Raw genomic sequence first — 10,057 nt, forward strand, 5'->3', positions numbered from 1 at the left:
CCTCACAGACACAGCCAAGGCTGAGTGCCATTAGTTTCCTAGATGTTTTTATTTATTAAAAAAAAAAAAAGATAAAGTTGGCAATCAAAGCTCCCCTCACTATGGCTTCCTCTTTCATGGCATTTTCCATTTTGCTGGACTTATTCTTAATTATTTTCTGTGTGCGTATAAGCTATAACTTTTTGTTTGACATGTTTTCCCTCTTTATGTAACTAGTGGTTACACCTAGAGCACTATGGTGAAAATGCCATTTCTTCAGAATTCTGACTCACTGTTCCATCGTCTTCTAGCATCTAGTGCTGCTCAGGGGAAGTCAAAGGAATTCTAAGTTTGACTTCCCAGGTGGCAGCCTACTTTCGTCTCCTCTATAGACTCTTCCAGGAATTTCTTTCTTCCTTGGGTACCCAGAAGTATCATAGGGGTGTGCCTCTGTGTGGATACAAGCTGTGCTAGGGAACTTGACTAAAAAGATTCTATTCTGCTGTGTTCTGTCTCCTCCATAGAACATAGGAAGCAAGAGTAATATTTTGATTACTGTAACTCACTTTGATATTGGGGAAGTAATAAATCATAAATGCATCTTAACATGATTTTCTCAGATCTGAGAAATTGAACTTAGAGTGTGGACTTCAAATATTTATAACCAAGTTAATAAACACATCCCCTTGGGGCAACGTGAAAGTCACTAATTTTATACTTTAAAGAAGACGACACTCAGAGGCTATGGGAGAAAAAGCTATTCATTCCTCATCAGTGAAGAAGAAAGAAATTCTTAGATTTATCAAAAATGGAAATGTATTTGACAGCATTTTAAGAGACTGGTGGATATAGTAACAAGTTTAAAGACACATTTATTCTTTTTGAACATGTCTGTGTGTTTCTGTGCATGTATATGCAAGTGTGTATGTTTGGGTACACATGCAACCCATGTTGGGTGTCGTCTTTAGTCTCTCTTCCTTTTTACATATGAAATTTATATTTTTGTATATTATATAGATCACTGATTCAGCCACACTGGCTGGCCAGTGAGCCCAGGATCCACCTGCCTATCTTCCCTCTCCAGTGCTGAGATTACAAGTGTGTACCATGCCCCGCTATTTTTGTGGAGGAAGCAGAGGTGGTTCTCAAATATCCTAGAAGAGTTTTTAAAAGTTTTTCTTAGATGTGTTTGCTTGAGTCCCTTGGCATAGAGGAAATGGACTCAAGTTTCAGAACTTATGGGTCCTAAGAGCAATTTAGGCTCCACAGTTTTCTAGTCTTGAGACTAGAAAAATTACTTGAAGACTTGAACAAATTACTTGAAGTCAATAAATGTCATGTTCCTTACCTACCCACGTCAACATGAAGGCAAGAGAGTCGTCAGTGTTCTCTGCCCAGTGAATCATGACAGGTACAACAGAGTCATTTCTAAATGCAACAGGATGTTGAGCAGAAAGTTCTGACTGATGTATCAACAGTCTGAAGATCTTACTGAAGATGTGTCCCAAAAGGAGTGCTGGACCTTATATACCGAATGTCCAAACGAAGAGTGCATCCTCCAGTCCTTGAAATCTGTCACAGCAAAGATGAAACGTTTTCAGAAAAGGGAAATGAAAGAAACACTTTGTGTGAACAATTTTAGAGAGAGAAACGTCGTGCTGGGCTATGCATCTTCAGCCATTAGAGAAGATGTCAGTGACACCTGAGAGAACCAAAATGGCCCCTGGGAGCAAGCAATGAACTACACGTAAGAAACTACTCATAAGGTGAGTAACCACTAAGAACTTGATGCAGACTCAAGGCCATTTAGGAAGGATCTAACATAGGGTGGCTTGAGTAAGGACACTGTGGAGAATTGTCTCCTAAGTAAAGCAGGACTCTTTTGGACGACCTCACATTTGTTTACACAATTCCTTTTTGAAGTCAGTCTCTGTCTTTTCTGCCTGGAGTGAATTTTGTGACATGACAAAGTATCTTCAGAAGTTCTAGGTTGTCGTCTAATTTACAATAATCTAGTTGCCAGGGCTGGGAAAACAGGGTAAATCAGTAAAGCATTTGCCTTACAAGTATAAGGATCTGAGTTTGATCCTCAGACTTCAGGTCTTTAAAAACTCATCCACAACCAGGGAAGCAGAGACAAGTAGATCCCTGGAGTTGGTGGTCCAGACAGCCTCACTGACTCAATGAAGTTAAGTCAGTGAGCGACCATCTCTCAAAGAAAGATGGATGGTGCCCAAGGAACAATATCTGCAGGTTTCCTCAAGCCTTGACACACACATGCACACATGTTACAGACTCACAAAGTGATAACTACAGAAGATCAAATCCTGTCTCTCCAGAATTTATATGTTACATTTCTGATCTATCTGTGGCTATATTTGAAGATGGAGCTCCAGGAAAGTAATTAGGTGTAACTGAGGTAATTGGTGGATAGGGAGGTGAGTCTCTTCTCTCTTTGACATGTGAAGGCACATGGATGGGGTGGCCATCTGAAAGTCTTAACCAGATTTTGGCCACACTGACACCCTGACCTCAGAAGTCCAGCATCCTACCTGTGAGAAAATAAATTTCTGTTGGTCAAGTCACTTAATCTATTGTGCTTCATTATGGCAACTCAAGATGGACAACTTTAGTACGTCTTATTTATCAAGAATCTTCTACCTGCTAGGCACTATTGAAACTGTCTCACATCTTTTAGCTCCCAACAATGGTAGAAGTATTTATCATTTCTGATATTCTCATATTGCAGATGATGAAACTGAGAAAAAGGGCGGGTAACTTGCTCACTGACTTTTAGGAGGTGGAAGAGTAGAGGTTCAGTCTCACTGGTCTGGCTCTGAGACCTCACCCATCCCCAGTTACCACAGACCTTCTCAAAGCCTGGCAAGGGCAACAACCCCTTTCCTTTCACCAAATACAGCCTTTTTACCTTTTACCAGCAAGATGGTTCAGCTTAATGACCTGAGTTTGATGCACACACATGCATGCACAAAAATAACTAAATAACTAGATGTTTAAAAACAAGAAACGTTTCAATGACTCTTCAAGCCCTCTGAGAATTCTGTGCTGGCACACGAAGGAATCAGAAGCAAATTTCAAAACTCATTGAACTACTTTTCAAGATGAAGACAATAGGGATTGGAGAGAGAAGGTAATAAACAAGCAACCCCAGTACTTGGTGTCCAAAACTGTCCATTCATCAGCATGTGTCAACAACACTGAACTGAAGTTGGATGAGTTCAATACTTTCAAGACTACAGAACTTATTGTGACCTGTATAATCGAGCAGAACGTGGTGGTTAAGATGGGCCTGGGGCTAAACTTCAGCTCTCTGGGCTGAATTTCTTCACTCTGTAGCTGTTCTAGGTCACTGTCAAAACCACTTGTAATTTTACACTGCACTGATCTGGTGCCTTTTCCTGGCCTGAGGATAAATAGAAAACTTAACAGTTCTGAGAGCTGTTGACACCACGTACTCAGAAACACAATCAGGAAACGTGGAAGGAAACCCTTGAAGGACATGAATGAAGGATGTGGACATTCACACAAGGAAATTCCCCACACACCCTGGCTCTGCTCCAGAGCTGCTGCGATCCTGTGAAAATGACCAGGTCAGAGAGGGTCCCTGGATGCAGCCACAGTCCTGACACAGGCAGTATGGAATAGGAACTCTTTGCAAAGCTCTCTGGTGAGTGTTCTCTGGTCTTCATGGAATTTGTAGTGTGCTCCAGAAATGGCTTTTGGCAATTCAAGGAAGGGTTCTGGAAAACCCAATTCCTCCCCAGCCACTACCAAATGTAATTGTCTATTCTCCTGTTTGACAAAATACCCAAGCGCATTGAAAAACAAAAACAAAACCCACTTTCTCTTCAGTTATGTGACACACGCAATTTAAGTGCATGGCATGTAAAACTGGAGAGCTGGACGGTGTCTCTGGGACCCTGATTGGGCCTTTGTTCAGGTAACAGGACAGACTGATTCATCTAAGAACCCATAGAATACCTATGGCTCCCGTCATCAGTGAGAAAGACAGAAAAACTAGGGACAGGAGCAACCAGAGGTAGAGAACCCTCCTTTGAAATGTGCCTCCTGAGGGCTCAAGTCACCAACAGTTCTAGATTCCGCCTGAAGAAGCCACAGAGGGCCCTTCAGAGTCTTTTCTGTAAGTGTGATAGGAAATGATGTCATTTTCAGATTTTCTTCTCCCAACTAGAATGGTCTCATGGTGTTTCTCTTCTTACTCAAAGAAGACAGCTTGGCTCTGCGTTTAATGACTACCCACTCAGTAGGAATGGCATTCTTTCTCACAGTCCCATTGACTCATTCAGTATGTAAACAACAAGCTCTGACCTAGCTATCTATGTAGGGTCAATACACAGAAAATTAAGCCACTGTTCTAGTCTATGGGAAAAAAAAAAAAAAAAAAAAAAAAAAAGAGGGATCAAAACAAATGTGTTCTATGTGAAAGCAAAAACCAGAAACTGCTGTATGACATAGTAAGTCAGCCAGGACAAGGTGATTAAAGAGGACGGGGCTCAAGACCTGAAAGTGTTCTGCCAAACAGTGACTTTGATGGTGGAACAGGAAAGAGTCTGCAGATTTTCCTTCATAAAAAGACTTAGTATGTCCTTGTCTGAGCCCTCACCCTGCTGTTGATAAGGGTTTGCTCTAAGCCATGGGAGTCAGACACAGTGTGAGTCTCAAGGGTTAGGAAAAGGCTAATATGAGCTGTCTGGCAGTGAATAGACTGGCATTGGGCCTGTGTCCAAAGTTTCTGTCAGCTCGATATGTTCTGCTCAAACACGGGAATCCACCACTTTGAGGGCAACAGGACACCTGTAAGGAGCCATGCTGGCCAGGAGCGCCTTTGGGTTAGATGGGGCCTCAACTTAAACTCTGATCTCAGCATGGCTCAGAGAGAAACTTCTAGCAGCAGCTGAGAAGGAATTGATTAAGAAGCAGGTTAAGTTATAAGGGTCCCGTCCTAGCGTGCTTTCTGATGCTAATAATGAGAAGAGAGATGCTGTTTGCATGAAAACATTTCTGCATTTCTGTCTTCTCTCGATTGCTTTTCGTCTCCTGTTCTCTTTTCTGTCTCTAAACCCACTTCTCTACCCTGTAATGATGCAGATGCTTTTCCTGGTACAACAGCCTGAAGCCGCCCTCCATAGCATCCTTGGGCCACCTGATCATACCTTGTTGTTTTCCTTGCTAGAGATATGACAGATGTCAGACAACACATGGTATTTTTAACATGGAGTATTTCCTGGGTCTCCATTTTGTTTGAATGGCAGTTAGCCCTTCTAATTCACTGGCACTAGAAATAAACCACATTGAAATCCTCGTTTGTCCTAAAATTAACTGTCTCCTAGGATGATTATCTTGTTCTTCTTGAAGAAGTCGTACCTGCGGAATCTACAACATGCCTAAGACCCCTAGTGGTCTTGCTACCGTTACTTTGGGACAGTGAGGTTGGCTTTGCCAAGCTCAGCTCACAAATTTTCCTGAACAGTCAAAGAGATGCATGAGCAAACTTCAGAACCAAAGCAAATAACACAGCTCCTTCCTCACGTCTGTGCAAAGGCCGTGATCACCACAGAGAGCAGCTGAAGCAGGCTCACCCTTCCATCAACTACCTGCACCAGTTCAAGTCCACTCAGCCTAGCAACTATGAACTGCAACTATTCAAGAGAAAAACCAGCATCTGAACTGAATATGTAGCTTGTCCTTGGTGTTATTATTCCCTAAACAATACAGTATAACACAGTATTTACATAGAATTTGCATTGTATTAGGTATTATGAGTAATCTAGAGATGATTTAAAGTCTATAGGAGGATGTGAATAGGTTATATGCAAATGCAATGCTGGTTTATTATCAAGGCTCGAGTAGTCACAGATTTTGGTATAAGCAGGGGTCCTGGAACCAATCCTCCATGGACACTGAAGGATGGCGGTATTATTATTCCCCTTTGGAACATGCTGGCAATATCCGTGCCCCCCCCCCCACCTTAACAAAACTGTTTTTCCCTGAAGAAGGAAAAGTTGGCACAATTCAGAAACAAAGACAGGAAAAAAAATCTTAGCCATTTTAAATGACCAAAACTGGCACGATATAAGGCCTAGGTAAAGGTATTCTTCAGTGGAATCACAGAGGTAATCTTGAGAGCAGGGGACGGGAGAAGAAAAAGAGAGGAGGGGAGAGCAGAGACGTATCCACATTATAGCAAGGATTGTTAGGGGGAGGGGAGGGTTAGGGATGGGGGGGGAAAGAGGAGAAGAGGAAAGGAGGGGAGAGAAGAAGGGAGGGGAGAGGGCAGAATAGAAGATGAGGGGAGGAGAGGGGGGAAGGGGAGGGGAGGGATGGAGAGGGAAAAGGATGAGGAGAGGGGAAGGAAGGAGAGGAGAGGGGAGGAGACATATCCATAACAGCAAGGACTGCTACCAAGATTTTATTCCCAGCTTTAGGCCCGCTCCAGATTCAGGGCTGGAACTCTGCAAACAATCTCAGCCAGTTTTCTATAAGGTTCTGTCAAAAAGAGCACAAGGGAGCTGGGGGGGGCGGGGGGAGCCTGGGCTTGTTCTTCCTGGAGGCTACCTCCCTGTGGTCTTCCTGTCTGTTGTTGGTTCCTAAAACAGTGTCTTTAGCAGTAGCTCTCCGTTGCACCCACGCCCACTGGTGGTTCCTTTCTTCCGGTAGAAGCACCTAAAGTCCATTTTCAGTTGTTCTACTGACACGCTCACTGCACCAGCCTTCAGGATCTGGGTCTCACCTTTTCTCGGAGATCCCGAGGCCAGCCAGCCTTTGTGGAGACTATCACCTCCATGGGATTCTTCTACATTTTGAATTTTAGTAATTACCATCTCCTCACTTTGTTCCCACAGCTCTGAAGGCGATAGCTCCCTCCTACTTTCATTTTGTCTCAGAATCTCTTTTGTATCCTTGCAGGGACCCAGGCAACATGCATTTATATTAAATGCTCCATTCGATAACTGGTTGTTTTCTGTTTCTTGATTGGACCCTAACCGAAATAGACGGAATGAGGTTAGGAGCACAGATCAAAACAATGTAGTACCAGTGAGAAACCAAGAGATAATCAAAAGAAGACAGGAAACAGGGGTGAGAGATAAAATTCAAAGGGAGCAAACTAAGTCCAGTAATATCACTAATAAGAATGCACCAAATATTAATTGACAAAGTGACCCAATAAAAATATAAAACTTGGGTTGAGGATTTGGCCCAAGATAACTCACTTATCACAGCATAATGACCTGAGTCTAACTCCAAGGAGTCGGTGGAAAGCTGGGCATGGTGGTGCACGTCTGTGACCTCAGTGTTTCCATGGCAAGATGGGAGGCAGAGGGAGGAGAATCCCTAGAAGCTCGTGGGCCAGCTAGCTAGCCTGTGTACACAGCTGCAGACAACAGTGTCTCAAAGTAGAAGGGAGAACTGACCCTCAAAGTTGCCCTCTGACTTGAACATGAATGCACACCACACACACACACACACACACAATGCATTTTTTTAAACTTTATTTTTATTTTGTGTGTATAGGTGTTTTGCCTATATGTCTGTTCACCACTTGCATGCTTGTTGCCTCCAAAGGCCAGAAGAGGGCAATCACAGCCTCTGGAATTAGAGTAAGAGGTGGTGGTGAGTTACCATGTTGGTGCTGGGAACTGTGCCAGGGCCCTCAGCAAGAGCAGCCAGTGGTCTTTACTGCTGGGTCACATCTCCTTCCTCAGGGTGTGGTTTTAAATAGAAGAAATTACAAGACTCTGACTCCAGGAGATATACTTCAGATATGATGATGGACCCAGACTGGAAGCAAATTGTTGATGGAAAGAGAGATAACACAAACTGTCAGCACAGAAAGGCTGGAGTGGCCACACCGTGATCAGTAATACGACCTCAAAAGACATGAAATAAAAACTAATAGAATCAGAGGGACAAATATACAATTCCACAACCACAGTAGGAAATTTACCAATTCAGAGAACTAGATTTTTAAGTCACTTAATACATAGAGGACTTGAGTAACACCATTAAACTATCCTAATTGATAGTTACTGACATTTATAGACTCCTGCCTCCAATAACTCCTTTTCAAGTGCAACAATGTGTTCTCCAAATTAAAACACATGCTTGGCCAGAGAAACAAGTCCACAAGAACTAAAAGAATCAAAAACAACAGTCACAGGAATGGTTTTAAACAAGTGACAGGAAATTTGAGCTCAGGATGGAGAACAATGGCAGCAACATCAGCACTAGTGTCACCCAGCGCCTCTCCCCTTAAAAATGTCACCCCAAAAAGGATACCACAATAATGTACTTGGAAGATCAAATCCCAGATGGGGGAAATTAGACCGGTACAAAGCAACCAATCCAACTGGCATGAGAGTTGTGGATAGTGAGCCCAGATGTTGTCAGGATGAAGGAATGTCATCAGAACTTTCTATTTCCCGCTTATCATCCTGGGCAGATAAATTGGAGACATTTTAAACATGCAAAACCTAAAACGTTACAACGTTTTCGAGAGTTATTAGAAAGTGAGCTTCAACCAAACAAGAAATAAATCTAGAAAATAAAGAGGGTGTGCATTCGAAAAAAAAAAAAAGGTGAGGCATGCTTTCAAAAACGGGGGGTGGGGAGGCACAGAGAGACAAAAGGAGCAGTCAGTTACAACTGCATGTAGAATGCCCTCCAACGTTTGTATCTTAAAGGCTCAACTCCCAGTGTTAAAAGCCAGAGCTTTGAGGAGGTGACTGAATCACGAGGAGTCTGACTTCATCAAGGGGCTAGTCCACTCATCAGTGTCTCAGAGGTAATAGCAGCTTGGTGGGGGGACATGGTTGGAGGGAGTGAGTCCCTAAACTGTGCATCTGAGGACATAGCTTGTACCAAACCCAGTTCACACTGTGTCTCTCCTTGTGCTTCCTGGTTACCGTGAGGTGAGTGGTCTTCTGCAAGTGCTTCTTGCACTGTAACATTCTCTCCCTGGCTCCACAATGCATTTGGCCAGTCATGGGCTGATCTTCTCAATACAGGAAACAAAATCAATCCTTCTCTCAAGTGGATTTTCTCTGGATCCATCACATGGGGACTGATAGCAACTAAGGCAAAGTCTATACTACACAAAAGAGAAACGTATCTAGGACCTTTCTAGAAAATCATATAAATCCATGACCAGAAATCATAAGTAAATACAAAACAAAGCATAAAAAAAGCTCCAAAAGGAATATGGGGCAGGAAAGGAAGGCAAGACGGTTAGTTATCGTTGAACATTTGCAAGTGCACAACCAAGAGGCTAAAACTGTTTTAGTTAAGAATGTGCAGAAGGAAAAAACAAAAGTTAAGGAAGGATTTGAATTGTATCTATTATAACAAGAATATAGGCATATAGCACATAATGGTATTTGTAGATATGTTGGTGGATTTCTTCATGCCAGCATCACAGGTGTATTTACCTGAATCTAGATGGTAAACGTCAATCACTCAACATGGCCTCTTCACATAATCAAGAGACAAGGTAAACGCAGGATGCCCAGGGCTGCTGTCAGCATAACATGGTATACACTTCTACAATAAACTTGTTTTTAATAAGTAGAAGTGGTTCCCTCTAAAACAACAATCCTTTATTATCAAGCACAAATTATGTACTGGACATCGTTGCACATATGACATCTTTATACGACTGACAGCACAATGAGTTTACATCAGTATCCCCCACAGGCTCAGCAGTAATTCGTGATGATGGGAATTTTTCAGACCATTGTGCTTTCATGGGATCGCTGTCATATATGCAGCCCTCTCGCTGTCAACTAAAGTATGGAGCAGCCCATGACTATGTGATAGAACAGTACTAAGATGTATCTATCCATCAAGAGATATCATTCAGGGGCTGGAAAGACAGGGCTCCATGGTTAAGAGCATGTATTCTTCTTACAGAGGATCCAAGCCCTGTTCCCAGCACCCCTGTCAGACAATCCATAACTCTAGCTCCATGGGACCTAAAGCCTTCTCCTGGACTCTGGGGCTCCTATCTCCACATGGGTGCACACAGAGAGAATTTAAGAAT

Source organism: Arvicanthis niloticus, chromosome 4 (genome assembly GCF_011762505.2).
Source record: "Arvicanthis niloticus isolate mArvNil1 chromosome 4, mArvNil1.pat.X, whole genome shotgun sequence".
NCBI classification, from domain to species: Eukaryota; Metazoa; Chordata; class Mammalia; order Rodentia; family Muridae; genus Arvicanthis; species Arvicanthis niloticus.